Source organism: Canis aureus, chromosome 11, assembly GCF_053574225.1.
Source record: "Canis aureus isolate CA01 chromosome 11, VMU_Caureus_v.1.0, whole genome shotgun sequence".
Classification (NCBI taxonomy): Eukaryota; Metazoa; Chordata; class Mammalia; order Carnivora; family Canidae; genus Canis; species Canis aureus.
In genome coordinates this window covers 66,676,587-66,699,654 of record NC_135621.1, presented here as the reverse complement: position 1 = coordinate 66,699,654, position 23,068 = coordinate 66,676,587, and the positions used below count along the sequence as shown (strand labels likewise).

The following is a 23,068-nucleotide window of genomic DNA, read 5'->3' as shown; positions in this document are numbered from 1 at the left end:
TATCTTTTCACCTGGGCTCTTTTTATCTGATTTTGTTGGTTCTAGTCTCCTCATGTTTTTCACATCCTCCTCTTCCTCCTCACATATCCTCCATAGTGCTTTCAAAGTTATTTTCCTAAAAATTGTGTGTGTGTTTTGTTTGTTTGTTTTTTTACAACCAGTCTGTCTTGAATACTTCTATTGTGCAGGCACTGAGTATGTGGTGAGAGGACAGGATGAGACAGTTCCTAATGAAAATCACAGACTAGAAAGGAGAGTAGATATTAAAAACAAGTAAATATACAAATAAATTCAGAACTGGGTGCTGAGAGAGAATACCAGATGGGAACCTGATATTGTATATTGGATGATCAGAGAACACTTTCTAAGGAATTAACATTTAAGCTACTGTCTCCAGAAAGAGGAGCCAGCTAGGCAAAGAGCAGAATATCATTCTAAGTTGAGGGTACAGCATGAGCAAAGACGCTGAGTATGTTTTAAAAGTGAAATGGTAGCACATCGTGGTAGACAATATAGAAAATGAGGGAGAAGGAGCTATTAAGGATTTCCAGGTTTCTGGTATGAGCAATTACTGGGTTTAAGTGGTGCCATTTACGGAAATAGATTAGGGATGGGATAGCTTAGAGCAAGGGACAGAATCACGTATCTAGTTTGTCAGGCTAAGGAGTCTGAAAAAAAACATAGTTATGTTAGTCCATTCTGGGTCTCCCATTTCCTATAAGATCTGTTCTGGGTAGTATAGTCTGTTAAACATCTGACTCTTGGTTTCAGCTCAGGTCATGATCTCAGGGTGGTGAGATCAAGTTCTGTGGTTAGGGTGGAGTCTGCTTAAGACTCTCCCCTTCTCCCTCTGCCTGGCCCCCACGTCCACTCCTCCACCCTCCGCTTGTGTATGCGTGCACTCTCTCTCTGTCTCAGATAAATAAATATATCTTTTTTCTATTTTTTAAAGACCTGCTCCAAATTCTATCTTGGCTTATAAAGTCCTTATAAGGACTCATCCCTCATCTACCTCTAGCTTCTCTCACTTCCTTCCTTTCATTACTGTACATAAGTCATAATGAAATTCTCATTGTTTTCAAAACAGTTTTGAACTTTGCATATGCTATTACATAGAATAAACATCTCTCATTGAGGACTTTCATCCTTCAAAGCCCATCTTGAATTTTATTCTTCTATAGAATTTTCTCCAACTTCTCCATGTTTCGGTTAGGGTCTCTCTCTCTCTTTTTTCTTCTTCTTCTTTTATTTTTTTTAACATTTTACTGTCATTGATTAACATTCGGCTAATACTGTTGTTATAGCACCGATCACATTATATTAGAATTTCTCTTTTGACATATCTGGACACATTTTGCTAATTCATGAGCTGTGTGAATCCAGAGATCTAAGTTTATTTGTGTTCCAGGAATCCAGTGCATAGGAGCTGCTCAGAAAAATGAAGGAGTGGATATTTTTCTTGTATAAAGCAGTCTGACCCTACTGCCGTAACTGGGATGAGTATTATTTGCTTCTATAGGGCCCAGACACTACTTTTACCATATTACATTGGCATTAAATTGTTTTACATACATTTCTTAAGGACAAGAACTGAGTCTTGGTTTTCCTTGTTTATCTAGTGAAAATACTGTGGATAATTACAATCACGAAAATTCCAGTGACTATAGTTTCATTGTGGAATATCTCACCATTACAGCCTTCCTTGGATGGGCATTATGGAGGCTGGAGGGAGGAAGAAGGGAGACTCAATTATCAACATATCTCCAGTGTTTGCTTGCTGTTCTTATTTTTTTTTTTTTATAAATTTTTATTTATTTAGGATAGTCACACAGAGAGAGAGAGAGAGAGAGAGAGACATAGGCGGAGGGAGAAGCAGGCTCCATGCACCGGGAGCCTGACGTGGGATTCGATCCCGGGTCTCCAGGATCGTGCCCTGGGCCAAAGGCAGGCGCTAAACCGCTGCACCACCCAGGGATCCCTGCTTGCTGTTCTTGATTAAAAGATACATAATTGTGTTTAAAATAAAATGAAATCCCATTATTCCTTTGAAATAGCTATGGAGATCACTTGCTATCTCCATATTACTAAATTGAGTGATACTTTTTTCAATATTTATCTTACTTGACTTCCTAGGGACATTTGACATTGCTGACTAATTCCTACTTTTTGAAGCATTCTTCACTTCCAGGATACTATATACCATGGATCAGCAGTTTGATGCTGTTGCTTTTTAAAATCTCCTTTAGGAGGTGCTACTTCGTTCAGATTCCTAAATTTTTGAACTCAAGGCTTAATCTTAGGCTTTCTTCTCATACTCCATACTCATTCCCTAGGTAATTTCATCTGTATATCAAAGATTTCCAGGCTTATATGTCCAGCCCAAGCTCCAGACCTGTATATACAATTGCTTCTAATGTCCATGGATATCTCAAAGGTACCTCAAATTCCCTGCTCAGTGTCAAATTTATGGGAGCCTCAAAGTCCCTGGCTACAGAAGGTTTGAAGAGTGATTTATTACTCTTCATAAAAATTAATTTCCAGGGTTGTTGTTCTCCCCCACCAAATTCTCTTTAGCAGGAAATAGTTTCTATACTAAAATAATTATTTAACTGACAATATAAATATCCAAGTAAAAAGGAATCAGCTATCAAAAGAGCTATAACAGTAATTCTTTATTGAAATAGCTACTATGCGCTAGGTACTTGGTTTAATTCTCAAAACACCTCTTTTGGGGTTAGTAATATTATATTATTGAAAGGTAATAGACTGTTAGGTTTACAAGTATTGACTCTTAACCAAAATTTCTCAGGTTTCCATCCGAAGTGCCAACCCTACCACTTACTAGCTGTATGACCTCTGGTAATTTACTGATCTGGACCTCAGTTTTCTTATCTGTAAAAGAGAGATGATATTATTTACCTCCCAAGAACATTATTAGGAGTAAAACAATTATTCAGTAAAGTTCATTCAAAAATACCTGTCACTTATGATAAGTACTGCATACATGTTAATTAACATTATTACTTATTAATAAGGTTTATAGATAAGGAAATTGAACCTCAGTAAGGTTGGTCCAAGACTTATAACTATTAAAAATGACAGTGCCAGGAGTCAACATAGACAGTCTGACTCCAGAATTCCCTTAACTACTCTATTTTACTTCATCTCAACAAATAATAGTGTATCTCATACTCTTGCACACAAGTCTCCATATTAATGATATTGTGATCATATGAGTATTATAATCATTCTAGTACTCCTACTTTGTTTAAAATGTAAAAGATAAGTATACAGTTAAAAGCTCACTTGAATATGGTATGAGAAACACAAGAATATACATCTTAATTCCATTTTATTCTGCATGCATTGTTTTTTCTTTTTCTTGTTAGCAGTTTAGTCACCAAATCCCTAGAAAGTAGGAGTACGAATTTTATATATTACTTGAAAGTGTTTTTAGTTGTTGTGAATTACTTGACAATATTTGGACTTACTCTATTAAGTATTTTTTTGCTAAATATTTTCAGAATGACTTGGAAGCATGTCATATTCACATAGTATGCTTAAAACCAGTAATTTTTGTGGTTATGATTAAATATTACCTCTTTTGAAATTATGTAGTTATTTGCCTATTTTTAAAAGCCATAGATATTTCAATTCCCCAAGGAAAAGTTTTCCTTTTAATTTTATCAGCCTCTTTTTGAATATGAACTTTGATTTTAGTATTTTAAGGCCTTTGTATATTAGATTCTGTATGTAGTTGAATCTGCTTAATTAAATAAGTTTTAGTCCCTGACTCTCATTTAGGCCTCTAGTAAAAAAAAAAAAAATACATCTGATTATTATTTACAGTTTCTGTAGATGATTTACTTCCCCACTTCCCCATGCTTATTCTTTTTTCCATTGTTGGTTTTTAATTCTTATTTCTTTGTGGCAAAAAAAAAAAGAAATTCCTTTGTCTTAATATAAAGGCAGAAGATATAAAGTCTTCTGTAGCCCTTGAACTTGGCAAGGAGAGGATCTTGAGAAGGAGAGTGGACTTTAAAAAACAATCATTTATGAAGAGTCTGTTTTACCATGTTTTTGGAACTGAATTCTGTGGCCTAGTGTATTTAGTCTTGGGGAAACAAACACACTTAAAATAGTTATGTCAGTTAAGAATCTATTGTGACAGAAAACTGCACTCAAACAGGCCTAAGAGGGGAAAAGGTTTATTGATTTGTGTGAACTGGACCAGGATAGGTATGGCTTCAAGGATAGCTCCACCCAAGGCTTTAATGTTGAGACTCAATTTCTGTGCTTTTCCTGGCACTGCTTCCTCCTTCTTGGCTTTATTCTCCAGCCCTACCTGAGTAGAAGATAACTTTAATCCCTTCAGCCCTTAAATCCCTGCAGTATCCTCTGTATCTGGAAAGAGTGACCATCTTTTTCCTAGAAGCCCCAGCAAAAGTCTCACTGCATCTTATTGGCTCAGACTGGCCCACTTTCTTTGTGGCCACAGGAACATGAAGCCGGGATTGTCTAGGAGTGAGCTACATACCCAGCCATTGAGTTTGAGGACATAGTCAACTATGTCAACCAGATATACATAAATTATAATTTCTAAGAAGGAAATAAAGACACCATTATATTACAGGAAGGGTGAATGTCTGCTGGGAGGCAGAAAATAGATGTCCTTAACTCTTGTTATATCTTTTCCATTTTAAGAGTTAGGGCTCAACTAAGGAAGACCAGTTTGATTTTTTTTAAATTACTTTTTGAATTTTATTTAAATTAAATTAACATATAATGTATTATTGGTTTCAAAGGTAGAAGTTAGTGATTCATCAGTCTTATATAATACCCAGTACTTATTACATCACATGCTTTCTTAATGTCCATCACCCAGTTACCCCATCCCCCCACCCTCAGGGTCCCTCAGTTTGTTTCCTGTGGTTAAGAGTCTCTTATGGTTTGTCTTTCTCTCCATCTTGTTTTATTTTTTTCCTCTGTTTTTTTTTTTTTTAATTTAGTATTCACTGCTAATGTGGAATTTGTATGACTTCACTTCCAAATTACTGTTTTAGAGCAATATATAAATGGGAATTGCTAAGACTTGTCACCTTTGAAGAGTTTTGAGAATATCAAAATTTTAAAATTTGGTGCTATTTTAACAAATAACCGTACTATTAATTTTCCTATTAGCTATAGTAACCACATTTGCTGAGAAGTAGTTTTATGATATATAACAGTGTCTTTATAGATCCACATGTTTTTCTAGGTGAATACTTCCTTAATGCCTTAAGCCAACTGGGATTTTAGACCAGCAAGTTCATAAAGAACTATGAAATCTAAAGTTCTCTCCTAAAGATACTCAGGGCCTTTGGGAGAGGAGGAACAATAAGGGGTGATGAGGGACACTAACAAATGCTTTCATTACTGTAACTGATTTTAGTCTGAAAATGGAAACTCAGTTATAACTGAAAAGGAAAATAAAGTACCTATTATACTTTTATTTTTTTAATATAAAAAATATGAAATGAAGTAGAAAATCATTTACATTTCAATCTCTAATATTATTTGGATAGCTCCTTCCATTTCTTATGTTACATTAATATATATGTGAATGAGTACAAATATCCCAATAAGGCTTTACAATACAATTCTATAGTATTGAGGAAATGTTAGGGTTTTTTCTTTTAAATTTCTTTTAAGATTTTATTTATTTATTTAGAGAGAGCAAGCATGAGCAGGGGGAGTGGCAGAGGGAGGAGAGAGAGAATCCCAAGCAGATTTAACACTGACTTGGATCCTGGTTTCAGCCCCTGAGATCATGACCTGAGACAGAATCAGGAGTTGGAGAACTCAACCAACTGAGCCACCCAGGTACCCCAAAATTTCTTGACACCGTGCAAATATGCTTTACTCACCAAATTAAAATGAAGTCTTCATAAGATCTAACTTAAACATATCTTTAACATTTTCTTTTCCTTTATTAAGTTCTGCAAAATGGGCAAAACAGTTTTTCCCTTAGAGGAGTTTTCAGCTTTAATAGGAGATAGCACAAGATCCGTATCTACTGTAACACAAAGCTGGCTAAAAGAACAAGCGTTTAGGGGATAAGGAAAAGGAAAGACTCCTTGATTGGAAAAGGCCTATCAAATGGATCTTGAAACATCAGAATTTTTTTTTTTAAGATTTATTTATTTATGATAGAGAGAGAGGCAGAGACACAGGAGGAGGGAGAAGCAGGCTCCATGCTGGGAGCCCAACACGGGATTCGATCCCGTAACTCCAGGATCGTGCCCTAGGCCCAAAGGCAGGCGCCAAACCTCTGAGCCACCTGGGGATCCCCGAAACATCAGAATTTTTTACAAGTAAATAGTGATAATATTAAAATGACAATTATTTACTTAGCATTTATTATATTCAGTTTCATGGTTTTTGTCAAGAATATGTGATATCATTTTTATTCTTTTTAAGATTTTTTATTAATTTATTCATGAGAGACACAGAGAGAGGCAGAGACGCAGACAGAGGGAGAAGCAGGCTCCACGCAGGGAGCCCGACGTGGGACTCGATCCCGGGACCCCAGGACCAGCCCTGGGCCGAAGGCAGGCATAAACTACTGAGGCATCCAGGGATCCCCGATACATCATTTTTAAATCTGGGGAAAAGTTGGGAGAATTTGAGTTATGGTGGATCCTAAAGACACATGGTTTTAAAAAAAGTAACGGAGTTTATTGGGACACATCAAATGGGAAGCTATTTCAGCCACCACAATAACTCTTTGTAGTATAAATAAAAGTTGAAAATCATTCCTAATAAAAATTATATTAAGAAGTAATCAATGATTCGAAGAAAAAATAGTACATACATTGCCTTAGAAGTTCTAGATTAATCTTCTAACATTAGTCATTAAAGAAATTCCTTGGTTGTATATAGATTAGCAATTGTAGTCTGTACTCTATCTTCTAGAATCAACAATATTAATTTGGTTGGGTTTATATATGTATTAATGTGTTTTACAAATACAACATTCATTTAAAGTGGACTCTTCAAAATACAGCATGACTTTAAATGAATAGTCTTGGAAAGTTTATAAATACTTTAAATGTTTACTGAAGAACATTTTCATAATCACAAAAAAAGTAATTTATAGATTAGTAAATAGTTGTCTTTTTTTGAAGTCCTAAGAGGAGCAATAAAACAAAATCTATTCAAATATAATTTTAATTGCAGTTTATTGAGTTACATAAAAAAGAACCCAAACTAGTTTAAACAAATAAAAATTGAATTTATGGTATTCTGAGCCTAGTATTTTTTCATTGAATGCCAAGGGTATGTTAAAGTTCCTACATTTATGTTTCTCTACAAAAGATTGTTCTGACAGTAAGTTTAAGTCATTTCACAATTTATTGCTGTCTAAAAATTTCCCTTGACTTCACATTTTGTTCTGAATGTCTTGGTTTCTTTCCTCCACCTACACAATGTAGAAGGCAAGTGAAGCAGGAGTTGCAAAGTAACACAGTGAATTTAAGAACCCTGGCTTTTTTCCAAAACAAAATAAACCTTTATTATAAGAATGCTTTTTATTGATACCAAAAAGCAGAGGGAGGGGCTTTTAGCAAGTGTTCAGTAAATGTGAGTAACCTAATTGATTTAGCTGGAATGAATAGGAAGCTTTGCCGTTTGTCCTTGTGGATATTTGGCTCAGTAAATATAGTGGTAGACCAGTTTAGGTCAAAGGTTAAAAAAAAAAACAATCCATCAAACTTATTGATCAAATATCAACAATTTTATATCTGTGCCAGGGCCTTCGAAGAGAAAGAACTATGTTAATTAGAATCTTTTTTATTTCTATTATGAAAAATAATTTTTAGCTTACATAAAACCCAATTTTTGGACAAATGTTAATGTGAAAATATTAAGAGAGGATATCCTTGCTGAGAATTGTAAACTATATGAAACTTAAAGATATGTATAGAATGGGACGCCTGGGTGGCTCAGCGGTTGAGCTTCTGCCTTCGGCTCAAAGCATGATCCCCGGATCCAGGATCGAGTCCCACTTTGGGCTCCTTGTGGGGAGACTGCTTCTCCCTCTGCCTGTCTCTGCCTCTCTCTGTGTCTCTCATGACTAAATAAATAAAATCTTAAAAAAAATACATGTAGAAATTTAAACATACAGTCTTTACTAACAATAAAACTCTAATAAAAGCATGACTCATTATTAGGACAAATAATTAAAGATGACAATATATAAGCAAATAAAAAGTTTTTTTTTGTTTGTTTTTTTTTTTTAAGATTTTTATCCCGGGACTTGATCCTGGGTCTCCAAGATCACACCCTGGGTGGAAGGCGGCGCTAAACCGCTGAGCCACTGGGGCTGCCCTAAATAAAGAGTTTTTTAAAAAATTCATTATAGATGTCACATTACTTTAGCTCATTCTGTAACTCTGTTTAAAAATGTAAAATTTAAGAAATTTTTTGAGGTCCTGTAAAAAGATTTTTCCTTAGTGAGAGGAAGAGAAAGAAATGATGATGGCAATTAAAATTTATTTATTTATTTATTTATTTGGTTTTTTTTTAAGATTTTATTTATTCATGAGGGACACAGAGAGAGAGGCAGAGACATAGGCATAGGGAGAAGCAGAGTCCTTGTGGGGAGCCTGATGCAGGACTCCATCCCAGGACCCCAGGATCAGGACCTGAGCCAAAAGCAGATGCTCAACCACTTAGCCACCCAGGTGCCCCTATTTATTTATTTTTGTGAGAGAGGGCATACGCAAGCGTATGCAGGTGGACAGGCAGGAGAGAGAGAATCCCAAGCAGATTCAACACTCAGAGCAGACACAGATTCAGTCTCATAATCCTAAACTCATGCCCTGAGCCAAAATCAAGAGTCGGACACCCAACCAACTAAGCTACCCCAGCGCCCCTACAGTACTTTAAAAAAAAGTACATTTGCAAATCCGATCTTTCAGTTTTGAAAGCATAGAAGTGTATCTCATATATATAACTTTGCTTGGAAGACTATTATTGAATGATTTAAAAAGCATATCTCAGGGATCCCTGGGTGGCGCAGTGGTTTAGCACCTGCCTTTGGCCCAGGGCGCGATCCTGGAGACCCGGGATCGAATCCCATGTCGGGCTTTCGGTGCATGGAGCCTGCTTCTCCCTCTGCCTGTGTCTCTGCGCCTCTCTCTCTCTCTCTCTCTCTCTCTCTCTGTGTGACTATCATAAATAAATACAAATTTTTAAAAAAATTTTAAAAAAAGCATATCTCAGAAAAAATTCTAGCAGCAAAAAAAGTGTTTGTCCTGATTTTAATAGTTCCTTTAAGAGAGTAATATTTCTCATTTAATCTTTGTTATGTGCAACCCCTAGCACAAGAGCTGACCCATGGTAGACACCCTGTAAATGTTTGCTGAACTAATAACTTCAATTTTAGAAATTGCAGAATAGGACAGTGTTATCTTTCTGGGCTTTAAAACTATGCTCCTCCCCTCCCCACACACGCACTTTTCTATCTCAATTTTGGTACAAATAGGTTCTCAGTTTTGAGTGAAGAAAACTGGTTGATATTTTTTTTCGTCTGCTCAACCTTAGCTTGAGCTGAAATTACTTAAAAGGGAACTCAGTTTAAGAGCATACCATCTTTTCAGGTACCTAGAATATAGAATATAGTTTCTAAATAATATGAATGAGAAGAGTCTCTTTTTATTTGAGATAACTGATGGAAAAAAGGCAGTCAACTAAGGTGGAGAACTTTTCTGGAAAAAGGATCTATTCCTACCTAGCGGTCAGTCCTAACAGATGTAGTTAGAGGGAAGCTAAATTCTGACTTTCAAATGTTAACTGTGGCAAAAGCCTAGATTTTCCAGATTAGTTCCAATTTCAGGTACAATAATCCTTTGACAAGGAATAGAACTGTGATTAGCACAATTGCAGTTGTTGCAGTCAGGGGCTCATTGGAAATAGAATTTGAGAAAAACAGTTAAAAGAGCATTAAATGAGTATATTTTTAGCATCGCAAAGTTTCAGAGACATCCACCTGTCAATTGAAGCCATATTCACCAATGTTAAAAAACTGACTCACTGGGCAGCCCGGGTGGCTCAGTGGTTTAGCGCCGCCTTCAGTCCAGGGCATGATCCTGGAGAACCGGGATCGAGTCCCATGTCCGGCTCCCTGCATGTGGAGCCTGCTTCTCCCTCTCCCTGTCTCTCTCTCTCTCTCTTTCTCTCTCTCATTAATAAATAAATAAAATCTTAAAAAAAAACCTGACTCACTGAACATTACTTAGTGAATATTGCTGTGATGTTGTAACCTACTAAAGCATAGTCTCCCAACAAGTGTATACAGAATCATTCCTCTGAAAATTTTTCAAATCACCCTTACTGGCATGGAATTTGATGGGTTTTATGCTTTCATTCTACATTGTGTTGTTTTGTTTAATAAGCATCAGCAAAAGGGTTATTAACAACTTAGGCTTTTGCAAATTAATATGTCTTAAGAGAATATTTTTTCTGGTCTGGGTAGTCTGTCCATTGTTGAAAAAATATAAAGAGATTCTCTCTATGATGAGGCTGTAAAGGGGAATCAGTAATTGCACTGAACTGAATTTTTTAAAAAGAAGTTTTGTTTTTTGATATACAAAATACTAAATGTCCTAATTGGTGAGTGATTTCTTTGGTTTTCTTCCAGCCTACTCCACCTAGCTTCTCGAGAAATTCCTTTAAGTAAATTCAGACTTAGTCAAATTTGTCCTGGTGCTGAGCACTTAAAAGTATGAAGACCATGTCCAACATCAAACAGAGGTTTTATGTGAGCAGTTTCGATCTGGGTGGTTTCAGATAGTTTCATGAGCATCTTCTAGCTGCATATACGGTTTCTTAGTCCTTTTATGTATTTGCATTGCAGAAGCATCTAGGTAACTCATCTCACTCAGGGAGCAACATTACTGGCTTGTTCTTGATCCATTTACTCTGAGAAAAAATAGATATAAACCCATCCCTCTGGTTGGTAACCTTCCTTAGGAAAACAGCCTTCTCCCTGGAAGAAGTTGAACAATACACAACAGTACACAAATGCTGAGGGATCCCACACAAGCCCCTATATTCATCAATATAGATTTTCCTAAATAGTTAAAAATTAACAAGACATGTGAGGAGAATCAGTAACTAGAAAAAAAGGGCCATGGTACCTGTGCCTTTGGGGCTTTCCATAGCTTACTTCACCCATTTTTGTCTTAATGCATATGGCATATATTTCCCTCTCCATATTTAGATTAACTTCTTATATTGGTTTACTCTATTCTGAAAGATGACTCTTTGAGATGACTCTTTAAGAATCCCCAAAGTGAATTTAATGTGTGCTACTGCAGCTTAAATTTTGGGTCACAGTACCCAAAATTCCACCCAAATTTGGCAAAAACCCATTTTTCCATATTGTGGTGATAGTCCAGACTAAAAATATAAATTTGACATAATACATTATTTTTATTACAGATTTTTTTGGCAGACAACTTCTGGCCATGGTTTGATTGATTGACCTTTGCTGTGTAGAATGGTGGAAAGGACAGGGGCTTAAGTTCAGATCACAACTTTTACCACTCAGTTTCAGAATGACCTTGAGCAAATTATTGAGCCTGTTTTCCTCATCTGTTATAAGACAGTTGCAGAGTTTGAGTTTAACATATTTGAAGTTCTTAATACCTGCTACCCAGTAGATAACACGTTTGTTTTCCTCTCTCTGAAACCTTGTTTAAAGGTTAAACTCCAGAATAAAGTTCATTCCCTTGATCCTGACCCTTAAGGCCCACTATATATGGCATTTCTTTGCCTTTGAGCTGTATCTCATTGAGTTATTAGACATTTATTCAGTGCTTGCCGGGAGTGATTGAGCTTACAGAGGCTCCTTGATTTCCACAGGCTTACTGTTTATTGGTCTCCTACCTGGTCCCTTCACTCCAGGGAATCTACTTACTTACCCTTTTTTGAGCACACGATATAGTTTTTACTCATTGTTTTTTTTTGTCTTGATGCATCCATCTGTTTCTTCCACCTGAACTGCCATTTCTCTGCTTATCAAAATCTAGTCTGTCTCATAAGGCCCAACTCAAATACACCTCCTATGAAGATTTATCTGGATCCTCCTCCACTAAAGTGGTAATACTTTTCTTTGAGGTCTTATCGTACCTATAGTCTTTTACTTTTCTTTGAGGTCTTATCGTACCTATAGTCTTTTAATGTAGTACCTGTCCTATGCTGATTACAGCTGGGCTGATTGATTTATACCTTTTTTTCCTAACAATAAGGAAATAAGTGGTAGTGTAGAGAATTACACCTTTTGCATTGGTTTGAATTCTTCCATAGCTTCTGGCATTATAGTGAATGCTCACTGATAATTTGTTAGATTAGTAATTGCATTACTAGTTATTCTAGATGCACCAAATTCAAAGTAAGGAGGGGGAACCCTAGTGGCTCTGTGTTTAAATGTCCCAACTCTTGATCTCCACTCAGGTCTTAATCTCAGTCTTGAGTTCAAGCCCTGCATTGGGCTCCACTGGACATGGAGCCTACTTAAAAAAGAAATGAAGGGGAATCACAGCCCCCAATTTGAAAACTACTCAAACATCTAAGTTAATTAAGCTGCAAGGGAAGCCTACAATTGCTGTTGTTAGTAGAAAAAAGTCATTAATAAGCATTTAATGGAAAATAACCAATCTAGAATGTTGGAAGTGGGGTAGCTCTTTATAATCTTGTTGTGTAGAGATACCATCATCTGGTAACCTAGAAATAAATGATAGTTTTTAAACTATTTTTAGCTATTTAACCAAATAGGACTATAAGCTAATATTTGTAGCTAATATTTCCATTTATAATAAACTGGTAAATGTAAGTGAAGTGTATTCGTGAGTTGTGTGATGAGTCATATTAGTAAATTATGGAACATGTGGAGTGGGGCATGGAAACCCCCAGTTTATAGCCTATTAGAAGTAGAGATAGCCTGGGATTTGCGACTGGCATTAGAAGTGGGATGGTCTTTTGGGACCTTTAACTTCTGGGATCTGAGTTAACCCCAAATAGGTAGTGTCAATTGAATTAAATTGTTGGGCACCCACTTGATGTCAGAGAATTGATTAATTGATTGGTGTTGGAGGAAACACCGTGCTCATTTGCCTTCATTGAAGGTGATGTAAAATGTCAGCAAAACATAAACCAAAAAATTCATGTGTGCAGTTAAAGCTAGATTGAAACAATATGAGATTAGAAGTTCCAAACCTAATTGTGAATTTTGTGATTTCTAGTACAGAAAGATTTGGTTTGGGAAAATCTTAAGCTTGGTTTGTGAAAACTTGTAGAATGTTCAAATGATTACTTCCCTCAATTTCTCTGGTTCAACAAGTAATTGGAATTAAAATAAAATTTTTTAACTTCTGCAAGTTCTAAAGTTGCATAAGTTCTTCTGATCTTATATTCTTCAAAAGATGAATATTTGAATTCCAGACGTACTCCAATATTCAGTAATTTCTAGTTTATGGCAGGGTTGTTTTTTTTTAGTGTGGTGGTATTTTGTTTCTTCATTATTTCTCATAACTTTATTGAGATATAATTTATATACCATACTTTAAAGTGTATATACCTCACTACTTTTTATAGTCACAAGAGTTGTGCAGCCATCATCACAATCAATTTTAGAACATTTTTATCAGCTGTAAAAGACACCCCGTAGCCTTTAGCCATCACTCCTCAAACTCCAATTCCCTACCCTCACCCTAGTCAACTACCTATCTTCCTTTCTGCCTCTGGATTTGCCTATTCTGGAAATTTCATATAAATGGAATCATATAATCTGTAGTCCTTTGTGAGTGGCTTCTTTTATTGAACATGATGTTTTCAAGGTTCATCCATGTTGTAACATGTATCAGTACTGTCAAAGGTTCATTTAAAAAAAAATCAGTCACTTAAGTAGAAATTAGTAGAAATATATTGAGTACACACCAACAAGACAGTTTGCAGATGAGGAGCACTCAAATCAAAACGTGGAAGGAGGCTCAGAGGTATATAAAGCTCAGAAGCATATAAAGTAGCTTAGATAGTGTGAAGGCATGAATGTTTATTCTTTATGGTGATTATTTGCAATATTGGAATTTTCTTAAAGGAAGGAGAATTGGTTATTGGTCACCCCTTATCAATTTGGAGGAACAATTTTGCTTATGATTTTTAGAAGTGACCCAGGTCAAGGTAACTTCACTTACCTTGCATAATAAGCTAAATTAAACTTTGCTTATATGACTGCTCAGCGAGTTTTCAAGTCTGGTCACCATTTGTGTTTGATTTTAACAGATCCTGTTTTATTGCCAAATATCCTGTGTATGGACATACCACATTTTGTTTGTTCATCAATTGATGGATGACATTTGGGTTGTTCAACTTTCTGACTATTTGATAATGCTGCTATGAACATTCATGTACAAGTCTGTGTGTGGACATATGTTATCATTTCTCTTGGATACATACCTAGAGTAGAATTCCTGGGTCGTATGATAAATTTATGTTTAATCTTTTAAGGAACTGCCAGACTGTTTTCCAAAATGACAACTGCACCATTTTACCTTTCTACCAGCAGTGATCAAGGATGCCAACTTTTCCACATCCTTGCCAACATTTATTATCTGTCTTTGACTCTGGTAATCCTAGTGGCCGTGAAGTGGTATTTTATTGTGTGTGTGTGTGTTTTAAGATTTTATTTGTGAGAGAGACAGAGGCAAAGACATGGGCAGAGGGAGAAGCAGGGTCCCTCTGGGGAGCCTGATGCGGAACTTGATCCCAGGACTCCAGGATCACACCGTGAGCTGAAGGCAGACACTCAGCCACTGAGCCACCCACGCATCCATCATTGTAGTTCTGATTTACATTTCCCTAACGGCTAGTGAGTGGGGTATTTTTTCATGAACTTAATGCTCACTTGTATATCTCTTTTTTAGAGAAATGTCTATTTAGATCCTTTACCGATTTTTTATTGGGTTTATATTTTTATCATTTAATTGCAAGAGTTCTTTATATATCTGCATATAGATATATTTATATCATATAAGTGACTTGCAAATACTTTTCCCATTCTGTGCGTTATCTATGGCAGTACTTTTTGACATCTGGGTTTCTTTGGTTCGTTTAAGGAGACTTCCAGGTTAGCAAAAGCCCACACAGTGGGAGAGTGAACAAGACAGTTCAGTGAGACACAGCTCCTCTGGTGAGCAAAGAGAAACAAATCTCCATGGTATGCCTGTCATCAAACTTTTATTTATCTAATTTTCAGCTTTCTCTTTATGATATAAATTATAACAACCAACACAGCAAATAATAGAGCTAAAGGTGAATACTTGGTTATCTCCTATGATAATACTTGCACAGTACAAGGTATGAGTTATTTGTTGGCTGACAGTTCTGTTCTTTAGTGCTTGTGGCTTTGCCTCCAAAACTATGGAACAGACTAACAGAAGTCACAAGATCTGCTAGCTAACTCCACTATTTAGCCCTACAACTTCATCAAATAACCTATCCTCTCTGGATATAGATTTTTCTCATCTATAAAATGAGGGTATTAAAAGGAAAATTGTGCAAGTTGAATAGGAAGGATATTCTTTAAGTCTCTTTCCAGCTTTAGAATGTGATTATATGTTGCATTAATACCAGTGACTTTCTTTTACTCCACCCCCTGCCCCTTTACCCCTTCCCCCACCCCCTTCTTCTTTCTTCCTTCTCCACCCTTGTTGAAAAAATCTTAGGCCCCAGTATTCCTATTTCCAAAAGGATTGGAGATGGATGGATTTGGCAAGTAAAAAACCAGGAACATGTAGATACTCAGTAAAGACATTATAGCCAATGCTATCTGTATGAGCTTGCGTATATATTAGAAGAACATGACCTATGCATCACCAATGAGGCAGAACTAAAGGATGAAATAACACACCTGCTGTGGGTGTGGCTAGAGGTAAAGGGACTGTGAGGAATGAGTCCTTGATTATTACATCCGTGGAAGTTTTCAGAGATTAGAGAAGAAGCACGCTCTCAGAGGTTAGTTGTGTCCAAAGGTGAAATCAAAACCTAGACTACAACTAATAAGAAAAATAGGACCATAAGAAAAGAAACTTCTGAGAAGGCCTAGAAATTGTGGGGTAAGTATACTTTGTTTGGTTTAGTCTTTTTCTAGAATGATTCTTAGAAGTTTTCAGGGGACTAAAAGTTTATCATTGGTCCCGAAGCTCAATTGGGATATTTACTAGAAGTTCAGACACTATAGATAAGAGACGAAGTTTAAGACACCTACCTGTAAGCCAAGCTAAATATGGAAGAAGAGTAGGCGGAAGGTCACTGAGATTCAGGTCCATTTGCCAACATTTGGGAACTTTGATTCCCATCAACCAAGAAAAGTGCTTAAAGTTTTGTTTTCTTACTTGATTGGTCTACATGATATTATAAGCAGACATTATTATAAATAAAGTACATGTGAAAAGCAAAAAGTAGGGGCACCTGGCTGGCTCAGTCAGTAGAGCATCCAACTCTTGATCTTGGAGTCGTGAGTTCAAGCCCCACGATGGGTGTAGAGATCATTTAAATAAACAAGACTTTAATAAATAGAAAAGAAAAAAGAATTCAGACTGGGAAAGAACTTGGAGATTTAATTCTAGCCCTTCTCTCCCTTATGAATATGGGTTCTTTGTTTCATTATAAAAATAACTCGCCATAATCATGTAGAAAATATGGATGTTTTGTCTTTAATGTTTTCTTAGAGTTTTTTAAGAAAACCGTATTCTCTCAGGAGACTATTTGGTATAAACACAAAGCTTGAAGTACATAAGGAACTTTTAGGCTCTTAATGCTTGACATTTAATCATTAAGATAGTTCATGATGATAGCATGTGAGCTGTTGATATCTCAGTTACCTTGAACAAAAAACACACTTCCAAAATTAAGGGAGTTGGAATGTAGATCTAAAGATTGGCAGGTCCTCAGGTTTTGTTGTAGGCTCAAATTTAAGGCACAGCCACAACTACATGAGTATTGGACCTGTCATGTCCGGCTTCTTAAGCAGTTTCATCAGCCTAGAATCACATGACAAGGCAGGATCACCAAATAGCAAAATCTTAGAATATGCCGAGGTCATTTTTACAGATGTGTTTCCTGAACTGGTCACGCATCTACACTGGTTAGACCAAAGCAGAATACCGGAGCAAATTTACTTCAGAGTAACCAAGTGGGCCTGCTGCCAGCAGAATGGGCCAAAGAAACATTATGCAGATTTACTGAAGAACAGCTTCAGGGGATACGACACAGATATAGAATGCTGGGAAGCAACAGAAGTAAACTTGCAGCTATAACATGGGGAGGGGGGTGTATTTTGTCCCAGGGTGTTAGGTGACAAAGTGTTATTAGACCTAGGCCAGCCAAAAGCATTTTTGTATAAGGGAATATTAACCCCTAGACTGGAGTTGGGCAAGAGTTTAATGGGTAGAGCATACAGATGGTTTGTATATGGAGCTCATTGAACAGGTATGAACTAGCCCTTACCCTTGTGACTTAATTAGCATGCTTTAAAAAAAAAACTTAAATGTAATTAAGCACAAAGCAGGTTCACCTTTGACTGTGTAAAGGAATAGATGAGTTCCATGCACAACCCTTCACCTTAAGAAAACACATTTCTTAAGGAGAAGAATGGGGGAATTTGGAGTAGCAGGAAGTTAACTCTTCAAATGAAGTTTACAAGAGCAGCTGAAGGGGTAAGTAGGGTGCATTCAGTAACTACTTGATGAACCTTAAATAATCCCAACTCACTGCTGGGTATTGCTATCAATTCTCCATGTTCATGAGCACCAAACGAATCTTAATTTATTTTAAAATACAAAGCTAGAAATAAAAAAATCATGATCAGTCATGTGATGGAATGTTTACCTATTCTTATGCCTGGGATAATGTGTTTTGTAGCAAGACCAAAAAAGTCTGATTCATTAGATAATGCTAAATGAACACTATTTCTTTCTAGGTGGATTGGATTGATTCTTCTGGGTTTTTTTTTTTAATGGAACGTTTCTTAACATTATTTTAATCTGTTAAAAATAGAGTCTTACAGTATCCTGAGAAGGTAGTTCAGTATTTTAGTTATACCTCTGACATTTCTAGAGCATTTATATAGTTAATTCAGTCAGCCTTTTATGAAATAGAATACTGCCTTTTCAGGTACCTTATTCCATAACTTGAAATCAAGCCTGTGTTAAAAACTGTTCTGTGCTTCCCTCTTACTTCCGTTTCTTCCCTTTTGGGTTACAGGCTTCCTTAGGGAGGACGTAAGGGAGAAGGGAGTTCTCCCTTGAGCCAATAGAATTTAGAATTATATAGTGTTTACCTATTTTGCGTAACACAGGCCCACCCACACACATTATGAGGTGCTTAAGTGAAAGAACACTGAGCAGACAGCTATCAGTGTGTGATTGCAAGTGTAATTGGGAGATGCTTTAATACTGTCTGGATTTTATCTGCTGTTGAGAAGATTGTTTATCTAGCTTATGCTGATAGCAATGGAATAAAGAGGTAGGTATTCTGTAGCTTACTTTTAAGTGCCACATTGTCAGTGGTTCAGGTTGTAAGTGGAACGATTTGAATCATCATCAGATTGCTTGTGTTTAATTTTTTCACATTCAGCTTTAGAAGTTGTTATGTATGAAATTACATTTCCATCTGTCTTAGGGAAAGGGTTGAATAAATCTCTAACTTCAAGGTTTTTGTGGTTTTAAGGAGGCTTTACACTGTTAATCTCACCTCCATCACTCTTTAAAAAAATATCTACAGGTGTTTATTGCCTGTTAATTGTTGGTCAACAGAAACATGAGAATTCTTCATATGTAATATTTTTCTAATCCAAGCTAAAATATGTAGTGTTTTTCTTTTACATCTTTTAGAACTTAATGTTGTCCTTTGTTTTCTTTTGAATTATTAAATTTGTGAATGGTGTTGCTTTCTGAAGAAAATTGTTTGGAAGCCAAAATGATAGTGCTGTCATTGTACTTTGGTTAGCCATTGACAGCTTATTCAGAATCTTAGTTTTTGACCATAAATCTCTTCTTGAGGTCCTCTCAGAGATCTAGGCCTTTGAGATAACTATAATTTACTATGTAGACACTTTCACAAGGTAGGGAAAAATTACCAAGTTTTTTTTTAATTCTGAGTCTTGCTTTATACAGATCTTAAGTAATGTTCCTACCCTGAATGTTCTGTTGTACTTCCTCTGATACGATGGGAAGAGGTTTAATAATTTTTTTATCTGATGTTTGATGAGAGGAGACTTTTTCTACTATAAAATGAGTTCCCAGTATTCTTTTCTAAAACATATATGATTTACTTTTCTTTTTATAGGAAATTTATTAAAAACGGAATGTTTGCTAGAATACTAACGTGTTGCCCAATAATGTGTGTCAAATTTTCTGATCTGTTTGTGAAGGGGAAGTACTTGCTCATTTTGTACTCACATGTATAAAATGGAAGAAACAAGAGAATAGTTGCTAATTAGGAGGATAAATTGATCATAGTAATTTTGCATAATTGGGATATTTGTAATGTGATAACATAGCAATAATTAGAGGAAATTTGTAAGAATACCTGAGCTATATATATGTATCATTTTCCTAATGAAAAGGGTTAAGTAGGAATATCACACTGAGTGATTTAAAATATTCACTCTGCTAAAAAATAGATGTTCTTAGCCTCCCACACACAACGTCTCTAAATTACTGCTATAAAAATTTATGGGGAAAACATTATGATTTGGTCAAAGAAAGATCAGCTGTTACTTTTGAGGACTTTTCATGAACCAAAGAGAAAACTAAAATCCTCATAAGATGAAAGTTTTGTTAGTGAGATTAATAATAGTTGTCACCTTTTAATAATGGCCTCTTTCTATAAGTAGCTGACCTCACTGTTAGAAACAGTATTGGAGATTCATTTGTAATTTGAATTTTCAACTACATTTTCCTTTTTCCATTCCTTTTTAATAGAATTTATAATGGAATTATGAAACTATAAAAGACTTAAAGTTAACTTTGCTATAAGAGCAGGGACTACATATACTACATCTGACTTGACTTAGGTATACTGTTTTTCCCCTATTGAAAATCAAACATTTATACAACATTCAACCTTGAAACTAATTGCAATAGTTTTTGAGGCCTTGATTGTATTTCAGGGCATGTTACATATAACAAGTAGTAGAAAACTTTGACATCATGAAAGTTCTAGTTATCTACAAAGAATAGATTATAAACATTTGTTTAGATACTAAGAAATAAAGATGAGTCTCTGAGAGAATAAATCTAAAGTGATGGAACAGTATTAAGTATTAGACCTACTTTATGCCTAACTAAATACATACTGGGTATTTAGCAAGTGCCTTTTTAAAAAAAATTTTATATTACATTAGGTCCTTGAAAATCCCTGATATAAACCCTCACAGTTTGAGTAATTTTAAGAGACCCCAAAGTCTTTTACTTATGTACATAGTGAACCAAGCAGATGGCCCAACATCCAAATCTTAAAGCAGCTTTGTTCTCATTCAGCCCTGGTGACAAATTCTATGAAGTGTGGAAAATATTGTCACCATTTTATAGGTAGTAGAGAAAATCATGTGCTACAGGCTAGGTTTTACAGATTTGAGAATTCATGAAGGGCCATAGATGTAGCCCTCATGACTATCAAGGGCCAGAATTCTCAGGCTTGGTCCTAGGCGGCCACAGCTTAGACTTTCATAATGTCTCATCTACTCTGAAGAAAACACTATCATAATGAAATAATTTAGTGAATAATTCAGGAAAGTCCTTGACTTTCGAGATTTTCAAGATTTTGTTTGAATGAAATATAGTGGAATTACAGTTTGATGCTGGCTTTTTCCTAACTCTTCTTCCTCCTAGCTCCCCTTCTATTCCTTTTCATAAACTATTTAAGATGAGGTTTCATGTGTGTAGGTGGACAGAACTCAAATTCAAACACTGTAAAGATTTCAATTTCATGTAAATGTACATATATTAACTGAATTCACATGTATTAACTGACTTAATCTTCAGAACAACCAAATGAGGTAGACACTATTATAACCCTGACTTTATAAAGAAAAATAAATGTAAATACATTAATTCAGAAGCTATGGTATTATTGCTTATACAGGGTGTTTTCTAATAAAGCCACTTAATGATATTAATAGTAAAATTGTCCTTCTCTGTCATAACTTTCTTTTCTTTTAAAGAAAAATCCGTGAAACATAGTTCTCCAAAATTCTGATCGGTATGGGGAATGAATCACTTTGGTTCTGGTATCAGTTTGTTGAGTGGCCACGCTTGTAGTAACAACCTCCATGACCTTGGGGGCTATGTGGATGGGCAGTTTCCCATCAAAGAAAGGACAGGAGACCTGGGAGGCACCAGCACAACATAGAAATATTATACCTTTAGGTTGTGAGAAGGCTGAAAGGAGGCCAACTTTAAATCTTGCCGCTGAACAGACTCAGCCACAGCCACCCAGGTGCCCCTGTTGCCTTTTTAAAAATTCATATAGCTTGGTCACTGTTTCAATAAAAATAAGGACTAGAGAAATATTCTCTTTCTGGGAGTAATTTAACTGTTGGAAATAATTATTACATAATACTCTTTTTGGAAGGGCCCATAACCTACATAAGATTAATATGGTTTACTCCTGGAATATAAAAACATGACCATAGACTCAGAGTTCCATGTTTTAATCTCATAGTATACATTTAAAGTGGTTGGAAAAGAAACCATTTTATTCATTTTTTCTGTGTTTAAATTTTATCCGAGGGACTTCTAAATTCAGCTTTAAAAAATTCATTGAATTACTGAGAAAATTTAAATGGCTAGTCAGTATTAGTTTATGCCCATTAGGACAATATAGCATGTAACATGTAGCATGTAAACTCTTTAATATTTTATAGTAGGAATAGTTGGGGAAATTTTTTTGTTTGTTGTTTAATTTGGTTTACCACCTTAGTTCTTTCCTCTGTACTCCCCCCTTACAATGTCCTTTTAAACTCAGCTATTTTAGCAGTTCCAGCGAGCTAGCTAGTTTGAGTTGTAACTTAGCTTTCTTATCTATAAAGTAAGAGTTGTAATAGTTCCTACCCCATAAGGTTGTTCTGAGGATTAAATCAGTTAATACATGTAAAGTGCTTAGAACAGTGCTTGGCACAGAGACAGAACCCAGTATGTGTTAGCCACTCACTATGAAAAAAAAAGGTAGCATAAGCATGAGTTGACTGCCAGTGTTTGGTGCTGACTTTAGAAAATGATAGAATTTTCCATGAATATACTTTTATCCAGTGTTTTTGTTCCAAATAGTTGTCAAATCCCACTGAATTTGCTGCTTTCTGCAGACTTTTGTTTGGGATTTTAGTGGTTAAACCTAAGGGGATTTCTGGTCTTGTTTTCTGAGAAGCATACTCTCATTTTAGGAACTTTGGTAATCTGAAAGGGTTGCACACAGGCCAAGTATGGGCCAAGACAATAAAAATATTTGAAGGCTTATTTGTTTTGTGTCTTTTAAAATACATTTCTAGGTGTAGGGAATTAAGTGATCATTTGAAGTCAGCCAATCAGGAATACTGCCCTACAGTTTTTTTCTTGGTTATTACTTTTTAGGGAGTGCATGAAAGCTTCTGTCCATAAGCTGTCTTCACTCACTTCTAATATGTGTTTTTCTTTCCGATGGTATCAGGAATTTGCCTTAGTGTAATACCCTGCTTTTCACCTTGGGCTCCTTTCTCCCGTTCTATTTTTTAAACAACCATGCAAAGTCCACTTCATTTACTGAAGTTTTTATTGTTGGTTGCTACCAGGAAACAGGATTGACAAATATAGTGAAGAGTGAGGAAGTGACAGTTTCAAACAGTCTCCAAAAACACTAGTCATAGTTGCATAGTTTTTACTAGTCTATACTGGAGTGTAACTTGTTCAGTTTATTTTACCCAGATATACTTTCTAGTCTCCTTCCTAAATGGGCCCATAGTAGGGCCGCTTATTCTTATTTAGGAAAT

At 35.8% G+C, this 23,068-nt stretch overlaps 1 protein-coding gene and 1 long non-coding RNA gene across 10 annotated transcripts in view; one reads left to right on the top strand and one right to left on the bottom strand.

Moving 5' to 3' along the window:
- PELI1 (pellino E3 ubiquitin protein ligase 1) overlaps positions 1-23,068 on the top strand; it is a 136,334-nt gene that overhangs the window by 89,925 nt on the left and 23,341 nt on the right. Inside the window, exon 1 of one of the 9 annotated variants that reach the window (XM_077915626.1) lies at positions 18,412-18,567. The exons of the other annotated variants lie outside the window; for them this stretch is intronic. The gene's annotated coding sequence lies outside the window, so the exon portion shown is untranslated. Of the gene's footprint in view, positions 1-18,411; positions 18,568-23,068 lie in introns of those variants that run through there. 9 annotated transcript variants of the gene reach the window in all.
- LOC144324263 (uncharacterized) lies at positions 1,597-18,346 on the bottom strand. Its single transcript, XR_013389786.1, has 3 exons — positions 18,221-18,346; positions 2,843-2,892; positions 1,597-1,722 (listed from the first exon to the last, which is right to left on the bottom strand). It is a non-coding gene; the product is annotated as an uncharacterized LOC144324263 (long non-coding RNA).